The 24601-nt window shown below is 40.5% G+C and overlaps 1 long non-coding RNA gene across 1 annotated transcript in view; it reads right to left on the bottom strand.

The window, feature by feature from the left end:
- Positions 1–1027: 1027 nt before the first annotated feature.
- LOC311625196 overlaps positions 1028–24601 on the bottom strand; it is a 29238-nt gene continuing 5664 nt past the window's right edge. Inside the window, exons 2-3 of the long non-coding RNA XR_014795452.1 lie at positions 1795–1922; positions 1028–1116 (exon numbers count right to left, since the gene is read on the bottom strand). This is a non-coding gene — a long non-coding RNA (uncharacterized lncRNA). The remainder of the gene's footprint in view (positions 1117–1794; positions 1923–24601) is intronic.

Raw genomic sequence — 24601 nt, forward strand, 5'->3', positions numbered from 1 at the left:
CATTCTTAAAGTAATTTAAATTAGATAAATTATGTTGCCTAGTGGAGTTCTTTGGGAAACTGTTTTAATATATGAAAGGACTGTATTATTTGCATGTTAATTTGTGTTAATGCTTTTCCAGGTTGCTTAGTAACTGCTTTCCATAATTAAAAAATTTGCCATAGTACATGGCTTAACAAATCCTTTCTTCCAAGGTATGATAAAAATAAACTTTATCCCAGTTCCTTGTCCAAATTATTAGAAATTACAAATAGAAAAGTTTTATTGCAGTTTTACTTTTTTATTTAGAAAAACATAAAATTGTCACTCTGAAGCAGTAAGGCCTTTCTGAGAATAACATTGCTGAAATAACATTGGGGTTTGGGTGATTTGAAATAAATGGAATCCTGTTATTATTATTATTTGAAGGAGAATTGGATTTTTTCATAGAAAATAAAGTGGGACAGAAATGACTTTAAAGCATAAGTGGCAATTTTATTTTATTATTTTTAGATAGAATTGTACAGACATTTCTTACAAAAAGCCCTAACTGGGAAACAATGACTAAAGATCGGATTGAGACAGGTTTCACACACCAGCTACCTCTGACATTGTACCTCGAGGACTCTTGCCCTTTCTATGTCCTGCTGTTTAGGTAAAAGAAGCAAACAAGTAGCAGTGAGAGCTCTGTCATTCAGGAAGAAATACTGCTAAACACACAAAGAGGGCTTCCTCCAAAAGTAAAACTACATGAGAAGGGTATAGGAGTTTTCGTTATCCTATCATACATTTCTTCTGCGAAATGTCCTCATTTCTAATACTACCATACACTTTTTAAAGGAATTTGGCATACTTCAGTCTTTGATCAAATAATGGCATTCATTCATTCATTCCACAAATGTTTGCTGAGCACCTTCTATGTACCAAGTATAGCTCTAGATGCTGTGGATGCAGCCGTGAATGAAATAGACATTTCCTGCCCTCAAAGGTGAGTCAGGCGAAGAAAGCATGGGTGGTGGGCACTGCAAAACGTGAGAGGCAATGATCCTGCATTTCTTGAAAGTGCGGTCTTTTTCTTGGTGTGTGAGGGAACGGAAAGCCTTGGGAATCCTTCGGCTCCAGGTTCCAAAACGTATCCTGCATACATCAAAAGGCAAGGAAGAGACTCAAAGTCTGGCTGTCTAAAAAACTGAGTCAATACTTAAAGAAGTCAGGTCGTTTAATGTAAGAGCCATGGTCCTCTCACCAGACAAAGAATGGCAAGCTGCCAGATTGCTCTGGTGTACCAGGGGTATTCGGGGACAGCCATAACTTCTAATATTCCGTCCTACTCTCCCCATGAATACATTCATACTTGTCTCATCATATTTTCCTAAATGTTAGTTGAAAAAAAAATGTGGCTTCTGTCATCATAAAGCAAATGCTGGAGTAGCCACTGAGATACTGTAATTCTGCTCTGCCAACGCCATGCAGCAAGGGCAACGAGGGGAGGCTGACTGATTAACAGAGGCAGTAAAAGCCTGAGATCATGAGGAAAATATCTATAACTCTTAATATGTCAGGAAGCACAGTGGCATCTGGGGAGAAAGAATGACTCTGCTTTTGAAGGGAGAAGGATTTCAAAACATCCAAAGCCATTTAGAGAGTCATTAGAAACACAGGAGCACTACCTAAAAGGTAACCTTTTCTTCCTGCTTCCCGTAGTTTCCCAGATTGGATGAGAGAGAACTCTGACCTTCACACAGGGACTCTCCGGTGGAATGTCTGGCCCCATCCAGCCCTTTCTGCCCTGCTGTTTTCCTATTGCAAACTCACCACACGTGTTCTCCACCGGAGACCAAGGCCACGGAGGCAGGACCACCATCCACATCCATCCAGCCCAAGTCCCTGACATAAAGCAAAAGCTCGTAGCGTTGTCTCATTTGACTAACGGTTCCATTTTCCTTTAATAACAACAACAAATAACAAGTTATATGTAGATACATTTGTATATTTTGAAGTTTACTTTTGGTTTTGCAAAAATTGAGGTAGTTTTTTTTTTTTTTTTTTTTCCTTCTCCTTCCTATTCACACCTGGAGAGGTAAAGTCTCACTTGTTTAAGTCACCTGCTTCCATGAAACACAATGTCACAGGAGATTTAAGCAAATCAGACTGGACGGGTCAGCTAGCCCAAATCCTCATTTTACAGATAAAGAAACCGAGACCCAGGGAGGTTAAGTAACTCCCGCTGGTCACAAAGCACAATCAATAGCCACACCAGGGATCACTGGCAAGCCCCTGGCTATTCCACTAAATACAGGAGTGCCCTCCACATCTCCAGACTTCTTGCTCCCTGACATTGTATACTGCTTTGGAGGAAAAGTGGAATCTCTCTATGGAACACAGGGAGGCAGGAAAGGTACTCGGGCACACAAAAGAGCAAGGTTACCTGAGGGTCCCCCACTCCTCCCCATGGCACTGGAGGTGCTTCTGGCCACACCCAGACTGTTTCTCCAGCCTGCAGATGGCAGTCAGGCACACAGTGATGTAAGGTGACTGTGTCTGTCACCCTCTGTGTTTGAGGACTGTGGTTCATGGAAGATGCAATATTGATTACTCAAACCATAAAAATCGCCATGAAACTTGACCCAATATAGCTCCAGCCAATAGCAAGGGTATGCTATCGCATGTGGCTTAGGAAGCTTAATTTGACAAGTGCGAACAGATATCCCTTTTCATCACAGTGGATTTCTAAAACTGATTTTGTGTAAAGATGACTGCAGTAAAATGGGCTGTCGTTTCCATAGGAACACGATCCCTGGTGTTCGGTTGCAGTGTTATAAGTGTGTGTGCGTGGATGGGTGTGTGTGTGTGTGTGTTGGGGGTGGGGTTTATTCTTGACCAAAAAGGAGCCCCAGTAGATGGGCAGCATTTAAAATGGTCAAAACCGACTTGCTTGCACAACAGTCTTAGATCATCCATATGCCTTAGAGATAATTTATGAACTCCAATATGAATTAATTAAATACTTAATTTGCCATCATTTGATTTGCCTCCTTAAAATTTTAGGAGGATTTTGAGATGTTAATTTGAATAGTCCAGTTGTCTTTAATTAGGTACCCGCTAACTTTAAATCACTACCTTGTTTCCCCTTAGAAAATGTCTCCATAGCAAACAATTATTAAAAGTAATTCTGTTGCCCAGAGTTTCTTTTAAAGTGGTGGTTACTCCATAAATTTTTGCTGGCGATACTAGCTGAAAAGATTTCGGAAAAAAAAATTAAATAAAAAAATTACTTAATCCTGTGATTCTCCCCCATCTTCTCTTGCCTCCTCAATTTATTTAAAACTATGAGTAACTGTTTCCCCATCAGTCAAAAAGCACCGTGACCTGGGGACAGTGAAAACAGCTGCACATCCTTCATTGTCAGAGGACTAACCTGACACTTTGTGGTTGAACTTTTTGAGCACTTCACACTCCACTAAAAAGCCTCCAGCCGACTGTTAGAATAGATATTTTTTTTAAAGAGTTCACAGAATTATTAAGCAGGCATAAGTAACAGCCTGGCTGCAGTAGTACTTTCTTTCTTCTAAGAGTGGGTACATTGTCACCAGAAATGCTGAATAAAGGGAGCAAACACGAAAAATTTAATTATGGGTGTTGATTAGGCAGCTGGATAATTGCTACTGACTACAGGGTCTGTATAGTACAACAAGATAGAAATGAGCCTGGTTCTGTAAAATTGGTAACATTTGCTGGGATTTTATGTCTGCGAAGATCTAAATTTTGACTGAAATAGTCAAATGTGCCCCATTATTGTGTATTTTATCTGTAACGTATTTGGAAGGATTCTTTATTCAAGGACATAGGGATATCTCAAAATATAAATAGGTAGTAAACTTGAAAAGGGGTTACGGTGGCACTTAATAAAGAATACAGGCAAAAAAAAAATGATAATGCTCTAGATTTTTATCTATTATCCATCCTACTGTTGCCAAGGATGAGGTTAGCAGGCATGTTTATATGCTGAAAGTACAGTGTAAAAAATACTCCTTCACTGCAAAGGAGGAAGAAATGTATTACTTTTTAGCCAGTACTCACCCAAGTAAGAAACTTAATTATTAGTACTCAGTAATCTATATATCCATTATCCTGGGTTAAGAATTACCCTCCCCTCACTAGAGACTCAGAAGAACATACTATTCTAAAGCAAAGATTTTCCAGGTAAGTTCAACCTGTTGTTTGAACTAGCCATTGAGTCAAAAAGCATTCTTAGCTCTAATGAGTCCCGGGTGGCCCCTATGGACACTCACAGTGCATTTTTGACAGATTAAAACTCTTAAAACAGAACAAAACAAAAACACATGCCTAACATTATTAAACGTTTTCCAAAATTTACTTGGTCATGGAGTCCATTTGTCAGATTACAGCTATCAACTTCCTCAGGAACTTCATACAACCCTGTCTTAGAGCAGACAGTCGTGGAATCTTGTCATGGAGAACTTAGTCATCTGGTCAACACTGTCTCCAAGCTCAGAGAGCTTTGCTATTTTATCCTCAAGATGTAGTCACACAAGTCTAGTAAGTCTGATCTCTATTTCACATGGAAGCCATTACATTGCTACTAGAAACTTCTTCCTTACCTTTAGCCTAAACTTGTGTCCCAAGATTTTTTACCCAGTGCTACTAATTCTAGTCCCTGGAGCAACAGGAGGTGAAATTTTCTTCCATTAGGCAGCTTTACAAAAATCCAAAGATAATGATCATGTTTCTTTAAGTTAGTACTACTGGCTAATTAGCTCTATTTCTTAACAATGTGTCCTATGCCATGATTTTGGGTTCTTCTATATCCTATTTGTCCTCTTTGGTCATGCTTCACTTTGTCAATGTCCTTCTTGAAATGGAACCTCAAAACTGAACATAACACTGTGGGTCTGACATATTTTGAATAAAGTATAGAAGACAGTGGGATTCTTAACTCTCTTGATTTCAACATTTAATTCACAGTTTGAGTTTACAGGAAAGAGGCTCTTTGAGGAAAATTAATGAGTGGGAGGTTTATTAAAGAGTGCTCTTAGGGTCAGCACTCATTAAAGGATGCATAATAAGGCAGAAGTGGAGCTGCGAGACAGTATCAATAGAGATATATGCTTTGTCTGTGGTTCCTTTAGCGTTAGCCAAGTTGGAGTGGACCAGGTTGGGGTGAGAAGGTTGGGATTTTATATTATCCTCTCCCATTATCCATCAGTTATTGGATGAAGGCTGCTCCAGAAAGGGGGACTATCTCCTTGGAAAAGGTGTCTCCTTTCAGTTGAGGTAATCCCCAAAGGGAGTTGACAGCTGAAGGTTGGCAGCTGACCACACTGCCAGCCTGAGGGGGAAAAGCCCTTCATTCCTAAAGGGTATTCTGGACAGCACCCGATAGCATCTACTACAGTTCCTTCATGACTTCACAGACTTTGATTAGAATTTTATGTTAAATGCTACTGAAAACCATTGAAGAGTTTAAAATAGGAAAGTGACATGATTGGTTTTGCATTTTTAGCAGCTCACACTAGCTGGTATATAAAAAAAATGAAATGGAGCAAGGGGAGGACAGGCGAGGCAGTTAGGAGGCTACTGCAGAAGCCCAGATGAGAGATGGTTATGGCTTGGATGAGAATGATGACAATGACTATGAAGAGAAGTAAACACATTTGAGATCTACTTCAGAGACAGAAGCGTTAGGGCCTGGAAATAAATTGAAATTAATTGAGAGGAGAGGGATGGAGTTAGACATGACTTCACGGTTTCTACAATAGAAATCAAGATTCCAGCAGGGCCATGCTCCCTCTGGAGGTTCTCAGGGAGAATCCATTCCTTTCCTCTTCCAGCTTCTGCTGGCTGCCAACATTCCAAGTTTGTGTCTGCATCACGCCGCTGTCTGTCTCTGTGGTCACATTACCTCCTCATCTTCTGTGGGTGAGTCAAATCTCCCCAAACCACTCTTTTATTAGAACACTTAGGATGGCATTTAGGTCCTGCCTTGTTTTGAAATCTCCTTAGCTAAATAGTCAAGTTCATTATTTACAGGATCTGCTTTTTATACAACTGTAGGACACAATTTAGCCAAGTTTCTGCCTCTGCATAACAAAATTGTCTTTCTTCCAGTTTCCAATAAAATGTTGAGCCCTCACCAATGTTGAGGGCTCAACATTTTAATATTAATGTTAATATTAATATTTTATCAATATTTTGTTCAGGGCAATCTAGGTGTTTTGCTACCACGCACTTTAAAATTCTCCCAGCCTCTGCCTAATATTCAGTTCCAAAGCCAATTACAACATTTTTAATATTTGATTCTGCAGCATCTACTTCCTAGTGCCAAAATGTCTACTCTTTTCCAGTCTCAGGACCAGTTTGAGGTGAAGGCATATGACTCAGGATAGACTCACTAGAAGTCTTCTCTGAGATATTAAAAACTTTACCTCCAGAGAAAAAATCCTTATTACTTCTCTAGTTTAAGTCTATTAGACTATGTGTCTAGGGTTGTAAGTACCCAGGCTTCCTGTAATGTAGAGACTCCATCCTCACTAGAAAAGGATAAAGCCAACACACTAAAAACACAGATAAAGAACAGACATGGCGAGTGAAGGTCCATTCTGAACTCTAGTTTCTGCATCTTTTTGCTCTTAAGGGCAGGTCTAAGCCTGAGGAGCTCATTTTGAGTAGGATAAAGGATGGGAGGAGGGGGGCAACTTAGGGAATTGAAAATGAGTGGCTGTAAGGGCAGAAAGACACCTGGAGTGTGTGATCTTCCAGAAGCCGAGAGAGAAAGTGGCTCAAGAAGAAGGAGATGGTGGGTGAGTCGGGTATTGCAGAGAGATCTCTAGATGGGAGGATTGAAAAGCCTCCTCTAGGTTCAGCAATGAAAAGTAATCAGTTAGTGCTCAGGCAGTCCATTCTAGGGAACAATGGGGGTTGAAACAGGACTAGAAGTGGCTGAAGAGTGAGTGAGAGGTGACAAAGCACAGGAGGAATTGAGAGCAAGTGTGGAGAGATAAACTTTTGGTAAGAGAATGAAGAGCATGGAGCAGAGGTAAGATTGGCGATTCTTTAGTAGGATGATAAGGACTTCTATTTTCTCTCTAATGTATGATGCCAAGTAGACTGTGGGTAGAAAAGAGGAACACAGTAGTGTTTGATGGACAGGAAATGTTGGTGATACAGTGAGAAGTTCCTGGGGGTGGGGATTTTGAAGACAGTGGAGATGTTAAAGTTTTTGAGGATGATGGAAAGTATCTTATAATGATCCCAAGAAGTGGCATCATCAGCATAAAGGGCTTTGACATATCCCAAAGAAGACTTTTTAACTAGAGTTCAACTGGATAACTTGGAAGAGTAAAACAAAGAAGAAGGGCAATCAATCTAGGATATAGTATTGAGCTTTAATTTGTGAGTATTTTTATACTTTCTATTAAGCATAAGCATATATTAATTTCATAACTGAAATGTGATTTTTTGGCCTCATATACATAACCTCACTGAGGATTGTTCAGAAATCATATTGAGCATGTCTCAGGATTGTCACCCCAGAAATGGGAGAAGGGAATGTTTACCCATGAGGCCTACCCAATGGTCCAGGTATTGCCCTTAAGTGTTAACCTTCTTGAGAATGTACTGAATGACTGAATTGGGTTCCTGCTGGCTCTGGAGTGATGTGGCAGAAAAGCCCCAGAGCACAAAGTCGAAGGTATGCAGTGCAGATGAGGCAAGCAGCTGGCCAAAGAGGTGGGCCGAGAAGACGTGAAACACAGCACAGCCACCCTGCATTCACAGCAAGGAGCACACTGGAGTTTGTAAATCGAGTGCAGAATGTTTTCCAGAGCCCAGAATCAGAAAATAAAATAACAGCTCCTTAATAAATTTAGCTGAGAGTTAGTGAACATTGCCCTGGACTTGGTCAAGAGACTTCGTTTCTAGCACAACACATGCCTTCTTACCAGTTTGTGGTGTGTCCCAAGTGTCAGATTCCTTACTGAAAATGGAGAACAATGCTTGCTTCACCAGGCAGTATAAAAATTAAATTAGGTGATAGAGGCTTTTACATACATATATGCATACATACTCTGAGACATATAAAGAGAGGAAATGTTAATACGTAGAATTTTATAAACCATGACTCCTTATGTGCAACGCTCCTTTTCCTCCCCATTGCAGTGCTGAGCAGAGCTCAGGCAGGGTAAGATCCTGGGTGAGGCTTGGACAGGCTTGGACCTCTCACATCCAGCTTTCCACTTGCTGAAGAGCAGCAGAGTTGGAATTCGGGGCATTAGCTCTTCCCACTCCCTTGGTTCTCTTTCCTTCTTCCCAGCATGTACCCTTTCTGTTCCTGATTAGTCAATGTGTCCACCAGAGGACCCCAGAGTGGCCACTAAGATGCATCTTTCAACAAATGCAGTTTGGATTCTGCCTAGGATCTACTGACCTACACTTATTTTATCAGAGAGAATCAGTGACAATGCCCAGCCTCTTTAAGGTACAGGATTTTCTCTCTGTTCAATGAAATCCATAATCCACACCAACTGAGAATGCCAATTGTTAATAGTCCCTTAAAAATTTTACTTCTTTCCTTTAATGATCTCATTGCACTTGAGAAGAGCCAAAAGATTATAATCTCTGTTGTAAGTCTATTTTCTTAATTTGATTTTTATATATTTCAAGCTTATATATTGTGTTTGAAAGGAAAAGGGTTATAAAAGTATGTTTATACTTTTTTTAAAAAAGAACTGAGAAAAGCATCAAAAGGCAATGACCACTAATCTGTTCATATATTTTTTTCCAATTTGGTCATTTTTTTAATCTTTAGGATTTTCTTTTTTAAAAGGACAGTTTTGTACCCTATTTTTCTATATAACTTATAGTGATGTCATTTCCATATGTTAGAGCTGAAAATCAGAAGTTAGAGACAGGGAAACTTGGTCTGTTGAACTCAGCACCTTTGTCAGTACGTATAAGATGAATCCTGTAAGGCATGGCTACAGAATAGGGATTGTTTTGACTAAAGATGGGACACAGTAAATAAGAACTATAAGCTTCTAAAGTGGGCAGAAGGGATGCAAATACTTCCCCAGTTATCAATCGCACACAGCTCATTCCTAGCCAACCTCAGAGCAAAATCTCACATGCCCACTTGGGTAGTCTGCTGCTGTTTTTAAATAAAGCTGCTGTCCAACCTTTTTCACTTGGCTATCCAGATGAGGTTTTATTGTTTATTGCTATACAACCCTTCAGAAGTCAGATTTATGCTTTTGGCTTCACATAGTCCCTTATGGTGAAACTCAAAAAGAAAATGAAATGCTAGAGGTCGAACAGGGAAAGTGATAAGCTTGGAGATTTTCTATTCAAGGAACAATACCCTCATTTTCATTGACTTCAAGGTCATATTCACTTTTACAGATCAGGATGCTAGTCTTCACACTGGAATTTCAAGGAAGGCTGCACTTATAAATTAGTAAAATGTATGAGTCATTGCAAAGTTGTGTTTGATCCAAGATTCAGCTACCAGCCTAGCATAATACTGGCATCTGTCCTAAATTCAGTGGGCCCTTTCATTAAAGCCCCACTCCTGGAATCCAATCATTCTTGGGGTTACACTACAGATTTTTTTTATTGCTGTCCACATTAGCATTCAATTACTTAAAATCCAAGGCATTTGTTAGAGGTCAATTGCTATTTGAGAATGTGTGTTTATGTGAATGCATGGTTGGGTTCTAAGGCAGAGCTTCCTGAAGGGCCAGAGCAAGTGTAATTTTTAAAAATGAACTTTGGATAATAACCTTGACCCCCTGTGTCCCAAGGACGTTAGCAAGATGTGAACCACACCAATGTGTGGTTATGGCTTTTGAAACAGAGTCCATCTATTTGGGAAATATAAGGCTCGTGAGGGAAAATCAAGAAGAACCCGATGGTTCAGTGAAAAGCATTCAAAGATAGGCCCCATTAAACCAGTAGAATTTCTTTTGGTGACAAGTACCCTCAAAGATCATAGAAGTTATTAAGTTGACTTATTTCTTCAAAGGATAAAACTCTCAAAGAAAAAGAAAAAGATCATTAAATGGCACCGCCTTGCACAGATTTTAGGCAATGAACCAAGTTCCCAAATAATTTTAGTTATTAATGGTCTAAACTGTATTACATTATCAAATCAAGTAGAAGGCAGCACATTCCATGTCTGGGGCCCAGAAATATATGTGCATTATTGCATTCATGCGTGTCTCTGCTGGGTTAAAAAGTGCATGTTTCACAGGTAGAATAATTTTCCAGTTTTTAGTCTCAAACTGACACAATGCTGACACCAAGAAAATTGGTAGGCTATCACTGAAGCTTAGATCTTGTCATTGGGAATCCAAACAGTGTGTCCCTTTTACATCCTGTGCAAAACGAAGAGCTTCCCCTCAGAGAGTAGGGTCTGCAGCAGGGAAGAGCGACATTCGAGACTGGCAGTTTTGTGCTTTTGTGCAGTCAATATTGCTTATGGATTGCTCTGACATGGCTGCATCTATTTGGAGGAGGGGGGAAAAAAAGAAACTACAAAATACATACACTTGAGAATTTCAGGAAATTACCCACATGCTCCAATCCTTCTCAGGGGGCAATAGTTTTCAATAGGAGTTTACATGATAAATCCATGCGGTGAATACATTTAAAAAATAATAATCTGGCAGCCGCCTGGAACAATAGCGCACCCATATCGGCTGCCTGTTTGAAAAGAGGCCTCGGTCAGAAGGCGCGGGGAAATTAGACCATCAGAGGAGAAAGAAGACAAAGGAGGCCCAGAGTGACTGAAACAGGCGAGGCAGCTTATCCACTCGTCGCTGACAATGCCACGCACGCCGCGGAAACCACTCAGCGAGGCCTCACAGAGAGGTGCACAAAGCCGGCGTGGAAGTGGGTGATAAGCAGAAACCTGCAGCCATCAAGAGCAGGGGGAGAGGAGGCAGCTGCAAAGACTGGGGGCGGGAAGCCATAATCAGGTTGTAAATAAAGCACCTACATGGTAATGACCCTGTGAGGGCTTTGCTGGCCGGGCCTCCCTGCCATCGCTCTGCTTTTTGCCATCTCAACCCATTGACGAACAAGGTCAACTCCCCCATGGCCGCAGGTATGTTAGAGTTCGGATAAGGAAGAGAAGAGATACTGCAGATGCCAAGTGCGGTTTTTAAATTACCATGTCTAAAACTAGAGTAAACAGCACAGGCTAAATTTTCCCAAAAAAAAGAAAGAAAAAAACGAGGGCCAGCATTTGTGAGAAAGCCCATTCGCGCCCACCCTCTGGCTGGCGCAGGAGACGTGGGCACACCGTTCAGGGAAGTGGCTTCCCAAGTGCCAGCCCACTGACAGCCCTCATCACTCTCCCAGCATCATCCCGAGGCTCTGGCTTGGTCTCCCTGTGAGGGCAAGATCGCCACGTCTTTGAGGACATTTTCAACCCCTGAGTCACTTCTTTATCACACGTGTTCCTACAAGACAAGTGACATTTGAGGTACAAACCAAGAAGAGCTGTTAAAAAAAGAAAAATTAGGAATGTGCAGAAATCCCATGTCCAAAATATCCTCTCTGTATTGAAACTCCATTTTCTAAGAGTGGCTTGAATGCTCCCTTTAAAGAAATTTGCCAGCTAATCAGGTTTGGGGTTTTCTCCCTGATGAGGATGAACCAAAAAAAAAAAAAAGCAGGTATAAACCATCACCAAAGAATCCAAGGCACAAAGTCAGGACTTGTACAAACGAAATCATTCCTCTAGATTCTCAAATGGACATGCGAATTTCAAAAGTTGCTTTGTGTTTTTCGGCAGTGGAGGAATAACTTAACAAAATCACCGTGAGTAGCCCAGTTCATCAGCTGGTGAAAACGTCACGGCCAAGGTGGGAAGAACTTGCCCTTCAGAAAAGAGAAGTCGCCCTGATTCCAGCTTTATAAATCACTCCTCAGTCCCAGCACAATGGAGTGATGGGGGGGGGGGGAGAACCGGCAAAGAATAACATTGTTTGCTGCCCATTGTGTCTCACTCCTGGCTCCCTATTTCCTTGGGGGAAATTCCGTGTGTGGGTAGCTCTACTCCAGGTTAACGTCTGCAGAATCATGACTGTGCGACTGTGCTGAGCTTTCCCAGCTCAGAGGGTGCCCTGGGCATTTAGAAGGAGGCCAGCGTGCTAATTCAGCAAGGTGGCAGGGGTGTCTGGGGTGGGGTAGGGGGCTGGCGATCGTTGCTGCACCTGCACTGCCCTCTGAGGCTCAGACCTCCTTTCCAAGTGGAAGGCCGTCTCTGAGAAAAGCATTTGGGTAGGAGCCTCCTAATAACAGTAGGAAATTATTTCCACAGCATCAGGGGTTCTGCTCATTCCTGTGACCTCCCCTCCCAGTTCAGCAGCTCCATCCCTTGTTTGGATGACAAAAAAGGTGATTGCGGGTCCAGGCCTCATTATAACAGGACTCCAGGGGGTGGGCAGGAGCGCCTCTTCAGTCCACACTAATTGTGCCGGCAGTGAAAAAACGGCACCGACCCCCTTCTGCCCAAGCTCATATTGTGATGAAGAGGCACCTTTCTTTCCTCATTGTGGGTTTATTCCTGGTGCCGGAAGCAAAGGTTTCCTGGTGCTGTTACCTGGAGGGGTCCGCTGCTACTAATGACGAGGCAGTCCAGCCTGGATGCTAAGTGCTGATGGCCCGGTGAGGGCCTGGGCGGGGGGGAGTCGTTCGGGGTGGGGAAGCGGCTGGCAGAGGTCCATCTTGCCACAGTGACTCATGCCTGAATCACAGCCAGGCTGCCAGGATGTTGTTTTGGGGAAGTTCGCAGGCCTGTCAAAAACCTGCTGTTGCCATTGGCTGATATTATGCAAGATTCCAAATGATATTTATTTATATTCTCCTTTTGGGTTGGCGGTGGGGTGGTTTTTTTTCTCTTCCCTCCCCCAACCGCATAAGCAGTAGAGCTTCAAGTGACCACGTAAGAACATGTAAGGTAGTGCCCATTAAAAAGAAAGGGCACTTTGCCCCCGAGCTCCCATCGGCTCTCAGGTCAGAGCGATGCCAAGCAATTTGCTTAATTCGTTAAACCCCTCTCTGCACTCCCCGGATGGATGCAGTTGGGAAAAAGGCCTGGGGAACGAAGCAGGACCCCATTTAGAATTCCAGGGATGACAAAGGGCAGCGTGCGGTTAGGTCCAAGCATATTCCTTCCCACACTTGTAGCATCTCTTCCCCACTTGCTGGCCTGACAGTTTCTCGCATTAAACATGAAGCTTCCCTAATGAATTTGGCCTAGGACTAGAAGGATTTCCTTTGTTTCGTGTCTGACTAATGATGGGGGTAGGGGTGGGGGGACTGCGTAGCTCTTGGAAGATTCAAGGAGACGTAAGCTGTTCCATCTGAGCTTCTCCCACCCCCGGAGTCTGTAGGAGTTGGACTGTAGAGCTGAGGAAATTCTCCCAACTGTATCATGGAGCACTGATCAGTTCCTCTGCAGAAACTCGGTAGGCAGAGTGAGTGTGAGAGCATTCATTTGCGTGCCTAATTTAAGACACAATTGAGAGGCACACTGTTCTAATAGATGGAGTTCTGCCTGAGAAGTTAAGCAGCCTGAGTTCCCTTCTCAGCTCAGATGACGGCTCAGTGCAGTGAAATGATGATTGACACTTTTCAGAAGAATCAGAACTCTAGAGATAGTCAATTCGGGACAAAATTATATATAAATACTGCCATGATCCCCATAATCTTGAGCTTTTATTGTTCTGACAAAACCCAAATTTTGCTCTCTCTAAATTCTTTAAAAAAAAAAAGTAGTCCTAATAAAAAATGTTCTTTGAATTGAACCTCAAGGGGAAAGAGAATTGTTTATTATTCACTGTGCTAGGGGAGCTTTCTTTGGAACATTGTTCAAAGCAGACCTGTGGTGCTCCCTCTACCCTCCCGCCCCACCCCCACCCCCCACACACAGTGGCAATGGAGAGACAAAGTTCTTTCAAGTCCTGCCTAGGGCACTGGACACAGCTGCATCGCTGCCTTGCTGGAAAATGACCTTGGCCATTAGCTTGAGTGCTTGGTGGCTGTCTCCATCTGAATAGCACACTCTGGGAAGATTTTAGGTTTAGAAGACAAAACAATCAATGCCAATAGTTTCACTAATCTTACATCCTCTGCAATCTACTCACCAGCTCAAGTTTACTTTTTTCAGACCACCATAATTACATAAAAATAGATCTTAAGTACGGGCTTAACCAAATTACGTTTCCAACTCCCACACCCCCCATGATCATTTAATGAATTAACATAGGGCCCTGCTAGATATACTACAATAAAATGTGCCACTCAAAGTACCAGTAGTTATTGCCCCTTGACCCCTGGCAATAAGAACATTCTTTTACTTCTTTTTCTCAATGCATTTTAATTTGTCAACTATCAATAAATCTACATTTGTATGTTTGACTTTGTTAATGATAAACATTTTGTTTTTATTATATTTTATTAACTAAAACATTCAATACATATGTAATGGTACCAACCATGAGACATACACCTTTGTAGGTATTTGGGATACACAGATAAATGTCTGTCTGATCTTACAGAGCTGACAGTTTAGAGGGGAAGACAGAGCAGCCAGGACAGGCCTGGTGACAGGTGCAGGTTCCGTGGGGATGCAAAGGCAGGATGGGAAAGGGGTTAGCAAAGGGGAGTTAATAAATAGGTTTATTGTAGGTTGAGAAATGGGGTGTGTTTTCTGAGCAAATTTAAAGCACATAAAACTGTAAGGTGTTTAGAGAATCTCAGTGACAGGAGCCAAGACAGATTGGGGAGCCAGGTGAGGGGAGAAGCAGAAGATGAGAAGTAGGCAGAGGTCAGAATTTACAGCGCCACTCATGTTATTCTAATCTGTATCATGTAGGCAATGGGAAATGGTGGCAAGATTTTATCTGAGGAAGGATGTGATTCAATAGGCAGAAAAGGATCCCTCTGGTACCTGAGTAGAGCTTGGGTTAGAGAGAGTTTTAATGGATATTTACTACCAAGAACACCTTCTTTCTTTTGTTCTAGAAAACACTGCTCCGTGTGCCCATTTGATAGGGCTTGTGTAGGATGAGTTGACTCCCTTCCAAGCTCAGTTGAGCATATGACATGGGGAAGGCCAAGAGGAACTGAGTCTGGAGCGATGCTGCAGTCACTAAGAAAGAGGCTGTCTCTTTCAACTGAAATTGTTGGAAGAACAGACCTGAAACGAGTTTTCAGCATGATCCACATTGGAAGAGCCTACCTAGGATGAAACCACACAGAGAAAAGTAGAGTATAAGGATTGAGTATAAGGAGAGCATGGATTGAGCTGTTCCTGGACCTTCTGACTTCTAAGTTATAAGTGCATATTTAGTTGAGTTCTCTGTCACTTGCAACCAAAAGATTCAGTGAGACAAAAAGAACAGTTGGAAGATTAATCCAGTAGTCCTGGTGAAAGATGCAAAGAGGTTGAACTAAGGCAGTAGCAGCAGGAATAAAAAATTGGAAAAAGTTGGATTTAGTGAGGGGACACCGGGGACTTAGGGATGGTGAGGAGAGTAAGGCATAGAGGATGATCTCCAGGTCTTTAACTTGACCACCAGGGCCACACCATTCACCAATGCAGGGGATGTTTGAAATGAAAAGAAGTTTTGAGGGAGAAAAGGAAGAGTTTGGTTTGGATGTGATGCATTAGATCCTCTGGGATATCCAGATGGAGATGTATAATAATACACAGTTGGATAATGATTCTGGAAGTCAGAAGAGAAGTTTGAATGAGCTTGAGATCTTAAACATGAAATGTGGCATATAGATTCCTACAATTCATGACAACTATTAGAAACCCAAAGATCATGACATGGAAACAATCAATGCATCTGAACAACAACAAAAACAAACCCACTCAACTTTTCCTCAAAGACAAGATGAAACAATTTACAGTAGTCTTCCCTTCTCTGTGGGGGTTATGTTCCAAGACCCCCAATGGATGCCCAAACCATGAATAATACCAAACTCTATGCATACTATGTTTTTCCCTATACACACATACACTTTATGGCTTCTCTTTGGCGCATCCAAATTGCCAGCATCACTGCCCTTGTGCTTGGGGCCATTATTAAGAAAACAAACGTTACTTGGACACAAGTACTGTGATACTTTGGCAGTCGATCTGATAACTAAGTGACTAGTGGCAGGAAGCGTATACAATGTGGATCTGCTGGACAAATAAATGATTCACTTCCTGGGAGGACAGAGCAGGACCGTGTGAGATTTCATCATGCTACTCAGAGCAGCGTGCAATTTAAAACTTATGAATTGTTTATTTCTGGGATTTTTCATTTAACATTTTTGGACTGTGGTTAGCTGTGAGTAACTGAAACTTGGGAAAACAAAACTTCGGATAAGGGGGGGACTGCTGTTCATTTTTGGCATGACAATTTTTGTTTGTGCAGAACTGTTCGAGAAGTTGCTGAATTTTTAATGTCTCCTGAAGGCACACACTAGATGTGAGAGCAGCTCTCATCCTTCTGTCAGTGCACCCACTGGAGATGTCCCTGTGTAGTTCCAAACAACCCCCTGAAGAGGCAGTGTCATCCTCCAGACCCCAGGTGAGCCCCTCTGACTAGTGTGTGTGCCTGAATGCTAGCATGTGGGTAGTCCTCTACTGCTGAAGCCATTCACACAAATAAAAATGAAACAGTAAGGACAGTGGAAAAGCCATCAATGAATCTAATCCCAAAGAAAGTGGACGGCTTCCCCATCCTACCTGTCTGTTTTGCTCTTCCCAGGGCTTTAATCTTCTCAGACAACTTAGGAATTCTATCTCTAGCCACTCTCATTCCATATGCCACCTGGACTGCATCATTTTTAAATGTAAAAAATGACATGCATATAAATGTGCATGACACTATTACAGCATGCATCTGACTGTTTGCAGGTGAGCATCCATATATGACCAACTTGACACCATTTCTAAGTTTGGGGAAATGTTTAATATCATTCAAAGCAACCAATGTGCCAGCATGCTTTAAAAGTGAAATTCTAGTGGCCCTGGCTGGGTAGCTCAGTTGGACTCAGTTGGTTAGAGTGCTGCCCTAATGCGCCAAGGTTACGAGTTCTATCCCTGGTCAGGACACGTACAAGAAGCAATCAATAAATGCATAAATAAGTAGAACAACAAATTGATCTCTCTCTCTCATTAACCAACCAATAAAAATGAAATTCTAGTAATATAAGTCACTTTTGAACATTTATTTATCTGCAAATGAGCACATCCATGTATGAGTGGCAATGTACTCATGTGTAGAGAATGACTTGTAATGTGGAGTTTGTAAAAAACTTCGATGATGAAGAATATGTGAAAGTCTTTAATGAATGCTATTATTGGCTCCTTGATTCAAAGAATAATAGGTATCTCTCAGACAACTATAAAAGCCTTCATTTTTTTAACCAGCACTTTGTCTGAATAATGTCATGAACTAACTTGTATGCAAACATAGCAATTTGAGGAATTAAATGCATTGAATGCATGCCACTATATACACTTGCTCTTGGAGTAAAATTCTCAAGGAATCTTAAATCATCATCATTGTTGTCTTTTAAAGCAAAAGCTGCAAGAGGCTCGATTTTCCTCCAATTTCTATTGGGATAAGAAAGAGCCGAAGTCTGAGGTGGGCGTGGGGGGTGGGGGGAGATAGGAGAGGAAAAGAAAGAGAACAAGGAGCAGGGTGATAGAATCCTGCTAGTGTAGACTGCAGCTCTGGGCTGAGAGTCAGGGAAGTGTCATTTCTGTCAGGGCCCTGTCTACACAGGCTAAAGGACAGTTTTCAGGCCCAGAGCCTGAGCAAAACAAAGAATGTGAAGTAACAAGCCCTGACCCAATATGCTTGAAAACAACCTAACACCTGGCCAGTTCATAGCATCTTCACATAATCATCAAACTGAGTCACCGGTGTAAATGATTTCCCAAATTATAGCCACTAAAACAAAGACAATGGGAGGAAACAGAATGAACTAGAAAATGTTTCCCTCCCCCGTATTTGGTAGGGTGTGTTCAGACGATGTGCCGGAGAGGCTGGGACAAACACATTTCAAGGCAGAAAAAGGAATCAAGAAAGTCAGGGCATTTCTTCTGGTCAGAGATCGCACTGCACTTCGAGAACTGCTGGGCTGTTTTCTGTGTATAATTTTGTCATCCTTTGGTTCTTTGAAAGTGGGGTGCTCTTGTATCCAGAAAACAAAAGTACTGATTATACCTCGCATTACTTTCTCCAATGGAATGGAAGGAAATGGCCTTAATTTCATTTTTTAAAATCTGTAGTAAACATCACATATTGTAATGAAATACTCACAGCTTTCTTCTAAGTTCTGACATGAGTTAAGGATGCCTGTTATCATTACTTCTATTCAGTACTGTAATAGGAATCCTATCCAAGTGCAAAAAATCAAGGGAAAAGTGAGAATTGAATATGAAGAAATAAAATTTTTTAAATATTTAAAAAATTTGATTAAGAATATGTAGAAATTCTAAAGTAGTCTCTAGACCAACTATTAGAATTCATAAATAACTTTATTAACATTGTCAGATACAAGATCAATGTACATAAATCAATTCTATATTGAAGCATATTAAAATGTATAAAATGAAAATTAAGTAATAATACCATTTATCATTGTTTTAAAAAACAATGAATTCTTACAAATAAATTGACCAAAAGATGTGCAAAAATAATTGTGAAGTTTCTATAAAGAAGATCACAGACCATTATTAAGAGACATTAAAGAAAACCAAATTAAACTTGTTTTGTAATCTATAATAATAAAAGCATAATATGCTAATTAGACCAGATGACCTTCCAGACGAAGCCAAGGCTTGAGGGAAGTAGTGTTGGCAGCTGGGGGAAGGAAGGCCCACTATTGCATGAATTTCATGAATCAGGCCTCTAGTGTTAATATCATCTTGATACCAAAACCTAAGTTTATGAAAAAAATTGACCAAGTTTTACTAGGTTCTGGTATCAAGATGATATTAATACTAGAGGCCCATTGCACGAAGAGATTCATGCAATAGGCCTTCATTCCCTTGGCTTCCAGCACCAGTTTACTCTGGCACCTGGGACTCAGGCCTTCACTCCAGCCAGAGTCTGCCTTCTTCATCTTTGCTGCAGTCTCCAGAGTCTGCAGTCTTGTCTTTGCTGCAGCACTCCACTCTTATAGATCCCTTTGCAGAGGCCCCTCGCCCCCACATCTTCCCTCTCTCTCATAACAGGCATCTTGCCCTGCCTGGCCACTCAGCACCTGGAGCAACTGGGCAGCCACAATCTTTGGCCTTCTAATTTACATACTCACTCTGATTGGCTGTGGGTGTAGCAGAGGTACTGTCAATTTACATGTTTGTCTATTATTAGGTAAGATTTTAAAATACAGTAAGTATGAAATGTTTTCTCTTTCTGTTTTTTGAAAGAGTTATGTAAGATTAAAGTTGTTTCTTCCTTAAACATTTGGAAGAATCCACAAATGAAACATTTGTGGACTGAAGTTTTCTTTGTTAGTAAGTTGTTTTTTTGTTGTTGTTGTTGTTGTTTTGTTTTGTTTTTTTGTTAGTAAGTTTTTAAGTCCAGATTAACTAATATAATAAGCATAGGACTATTCAGATGTTTTGGTAAGATGTATGATTTTAGGAATTTGGCAATTTCATATGAATTTTCTAATTTTGTTTACATGAAGTTGCCTACAACATATTTTTATTCATGTAATATATGCAAGATTTATAATAGTATCTCATTTTTATTTTCATATTTGTTGGTTGTCCCTATTCTCTTTTTTATTGGAAGTTATCAATTATATCTGTCTTTTCAATGCTTCAACTTTTACCTTTCTCCAAAAAAATTGCTTTTATAAACTACCAGAAGCCCAGAGTGCGAAATTGCAGGGCCCCACCCACCCGCTCAGCTTCGCAGTGCTCGAAGCCCTGCCCACCCACATACTCCCTGCCCGCCCGTGCACTAAGCCTGGTGACCTGTCTTTGGTCATTCTGCCATAACATCGGGCGTCACGACCAGGGGATTTTATAATGGAGATTATATTATTAAATTAAAAATTCTGTAATCACGCCGAAACCAGTTTGGCTCAGTGGATAGAATGTCGGCCTGTGGATTGAAAGGTCCCAGGTTAGATTCTAGTCAAGGGCATGTACCTTGGTTGCGGGCACATCCCCAGTAGGGGGGTGCAAGAGGCAGCTGGTCGATGTTTCTCTCTCATCGACGTTTCTAACTCTCTACCCCTCTCAATTCCTTTCTGTGTAAAATCAATAATATATATATATATATATATATATTTTTTTAAATACTGTAATCACAGAGAAAAATGCAGAACAAGAGAACCCTCAAACTACAGGATTAAACAGCAAAGTTTACAGGACACCATGAAGTGTGTTACAGACAAGGTTCTAAAACATCATTACATTCCCGTTTAAGTAACTTTACTGTAAAATGGTGGTAATTCATTTATTTAAAATATCCAAGATTCACATTTATCATCACATTCAATTAGGCTTTCTGTTCATACTGATGTTAAATATCTCATAGATGCCAAATTTTAGTAATAGTTTTATGTCAATTCATCCAGAAAAAAAGAATTCTATGCAAGAGTTAGATGACTGTTATGCATTTGTTTTCCACTTCAGTAATTTCCAATCTTTCCTTTGGCACTTACTTCCTTTTATTTTCTTTGGGTTTAATTTGCAATTACTTTTCTAATTTTCTGAATTAGATACTTAATATTATTGATTTTAAGAAATACCTTTTTTTTTTTAAATTTGTATATGGGGCCATAAGTTTATCTTCAAAGCTTTAGCTTTAGACTGCAAGTTTTGATATGTGATATTTTACTATCATTAACTTCCAAATATTTTTCATCTCCATCTAATTTATTTTATTGATATATGGATTGTGTAGAAGTATACTGCTTAATTTCAAAACTTTGGGGGATTTTCTATTTGTTTTATTTTGTTATTGGTATTTATTTCTAGCTTAATTCCATGGTGGTCAGTGAGCATTTTTCAATCTTTTAAAATTATTACATCTTTCTTTATGCCATAGAGAATAACCAATTTTTGTTAAAAAAAAAAAAAAAAGAGTACTTTAAAAGAATGCAGATTCTGTTATACGACTGTATTTCATATATTTCATTTACATCAAGTTTGTAATCACATACTTCAGGTGTTTATATTCTTGCAATTTCTTTCTGTATTTTTTCATTAGTTATAAAGAAATTGTGCTAGTATGCTCTTTTCAGCATTTTCCATCCTTTTTTCCTCCCTCTGCTTTAATCTATGTGTTTTTTACTGTCCTCTCTTCCAATTTATTTATCCTCTCAACTGTATCCACCTGAAACTGATTGCTACATTATATCGTAGTTATTATACTTTTCCTTTCTTAAAATTCTACTTTATCCTCCTTTTTAAATAGATTCCAAATATCTATTGATAGTAAAATTTTCCATCGTATAACCTGTTTTATTTGACATATCAAATAATCTGTTTTATTTGACAATAAAGCAATCTGTTTTTAAATAATCTGTTTTATTTGACAATAATTAAGAGAAAAATGTAAGGCTGATCGATTGAATAGCTTGGATGCCTATAAGTGTATATCCATTGTTTATTTCTCTCGGTGTCCTGTTTCTTTATATGAGTGGTATTTCTTATTGAATGGAATTAAAGTATTGTCACGGTGCAATGTTATCTTGCTCCACAGTGCATTTCTACTACCCTTTGCCAGGGAGTGAGCACATCGCTTTTGCACTCTTTGGAGACTTAATCTACCTTAGCCCTATGGTGCAGTCAACCGAGAGCCTCGGGCATTGACCAGTGCCCACATTTTAGCAGGTCTTGGGCTCCAATTTTTATTTCCTTTGCACCATGAAACTGCTAAAAAAAAAAAAATTCTCTCTGCTTTCTGTTCAGCTTCATAGCCTCTAAGCATACCAGGACTATGAATCAGAAAATGCCTCCAGAAAAGGACTGTTACCAAATGTGAACTTACTTCTCTGCACCTCCTTTCTCTCCGGCCTCTTGGCCCTTCAAGACCTGGCTACTTTGGTGGATCCAAACTCCATGTGCCACCCAGCTCTGAGACTGCCTGTGGCTCTGCTTAGCAACTCAGTTTCTTCTGTGGTTCAAGATTTTAAAAATGCCTCAGGAGAGAAGCAGCATGCAGAATATGCGGCTCTCCACAGGAAACTCACCTTCTCTCTGGGATCTTGGTCCTTATATTCTTGGCTGTCTCAGCAGCCCTTGGTCCTTTCAAAGACCTGTTTGGGCTTTTTTTTCTCAGACTTTCCCAGTTTTTGTCAATGGAGTTATCCGTCTTTTATAAACCACGCCATTATAATTGGAAATGAAAGTCTTTAGTTTCATTAACTATTTTTCTTATACAACACCTGCTCTCGTCCCCATACCAACTCCTGGAGATGCCTGTAGTACAGAATCATGCTTTATATCATTCTTCTGACAACAGTGTTACTGCAGATTTATTATGAAATAATTCTTACAAAATAAATATAGTAAAGTTTAAGAGTGCAACTTGCTTAAGGAGCTGAGATTTCCTCTGGGGCAGCCACATAAGTGTATCTTCAGCATCCACTCTGCTAGTAGTGTTTGAATCAAGGACACATGCAATCCTTGTCAACAACTGAGCATGGCAGGGTACTGGATCCTGGCCATTTCTACCCAACATGGGATTCTTCTACTATCCTAGACCCTTAGAATAGCGCCTGCATTTTAGGCTTTTCCTATGCAAACTTCTTTTCCCTCCCATTTCACAGGTGTCAAGCCTGCCTTGCCATCTGCTAGCTTTCTTTGTCTACCCCTGATCCCTCTTCCTTCTTCTTTACAGGGGTTTCTCCAAAAAAGCTTCTGTACTCTAACTTCATCTTGGTGTCTGCTTCCCTGACACACACTCACGTAGATCCCCTTCTTCCAGATATGTCTCCTAAACTTACTCATGATTGCTGAAAAAGTAGAAGTCTTCTTGATTGGACTTTCCCAACCAGTTTTTATTGCAGGTAATATGGTGAGATGTATTTCACTTCCCTGGGGACTCAATAGTGAACACTTCTACACAATGGAATACTATGCTGCTATAAAAAAGAAGGAATTCTCATCATTTGCAGCAACCTGGATGGAATTGGAGAACATCATGCTGAGTGAAATAAGCCAGTCAATGAAAAGAAACACCACATGACCTCACTCATTTATGGATAATAAAGAACATTATAAACTGATGAACCAAAAGATAGATATAGAGACAGTAAAGCAACAAGAAGACTGTCAAATTATAGCTGGTAGGGTAGGGAGATCTGGGGGAGATAATAGATCAACCGAAGGACTTGTATACATGCATATAAGTACAACCAATGGACACAAAACTCTAGGAAGGGGGGGGTATGTATGGGAGGGGGGGCAATGTTAAATTATGTACACAGATAATAATTGAATTAAAAAATGGGGGGAAAAATACAAACAAAAAAAAAATAGTGAACACTTCTCAAACATTAACCTCTCTAGATAGTTTACTGTGTTTTTGTTGCTGCTGGTGCTGTTGTTGAAAATAAACAAATTTATTAATTTGTTTTTTTATTTTATTCTTTCATTAAAAAAGAAAACCTTATTGAGCATGTAATAACTGCTAGACACATTGTTAGATTTTTCTTCTTAGGAAAAAATTAAATTCTTAAGAGCACAAAACGAAGCTTAGATCCAGCAGATAGGATTCAGCCTCTGTATGGTGTCTCTCTTACCCATCAGACATGGGCTCCTTCCAGCTCTATTATAGCCTTTGTCATCCTGAGGTTTCAATCTGTGAGTAGGCTGTTTACTATTTACAGCACAATCGTAGTCATGTTTTGCAGCAAACACCTAATGCACTTTTGGTGAAGTTAGGTGAGTGACTCTCAAAGTTTGAATGTCACTTCTTCCTGCTCTCAACAAAATGTAGCCAGTTCCGTGTTTCTCTGCTCTTAAGATTCTGATGTGCACTGGATAGTCAGGGCAGTAGGGGGACATGGCTAACATGGAGATTACAGGACAACGGCACTAACAGAAAATCTGAGAAAGGAAAGAAGCCAAGAAGCAGGACTAACATAGAAGAAGGCATCTGCCAGCTACCACAAGGCTGATCCTTTCCCAAGAAGATCAGCGTTTTCCCTAGAGGTATGGCCAGAGAGATGGCTCTTGCTGGCCTGTGGGGAACTCATAATGACATCCTGGTTTCCTTCCATTACCCCTGCTAAAATGACTCTCATTCCAGAAAACACTTTTCTCGGTCGTTCCCTTAAAATCCACGGAAATCAGGCTGCACAGTTTCATTATCATTATGTGGTGAGAGGAAAAGTAGGTCTCTGACTAAAATGCCTGCTCTAAGGTAGTCATGAGCACAAATGGGTCAGTGGCAGAATGGGGAAAAAAGTGATATGATTCTAACACATCATACATCTCTAGGCTTGCCAAACCCTCCTGTGATCTCATAGCCAATTCCTCACTGCCGAACAAGTTTAAAGAAAAAGCAGGATGAGCTTTCACTCTAACACAGAGTCCAACACCAGGGTTCCAATTTTG

The sequence above is a fragment of the Pipistrellus hanaki genome (genome assembly GCF_964339955.1).
Source record: "Pipistrellus hanaki genome assembly, chromosome: 7".
Classification (NCBI taxonomy): Eukaryota; Metazoa; Chordata; class Mammalia; order Chiroptera; family Vespertilionidae; genus Pipistrellus; species Pipistrellus hanaki.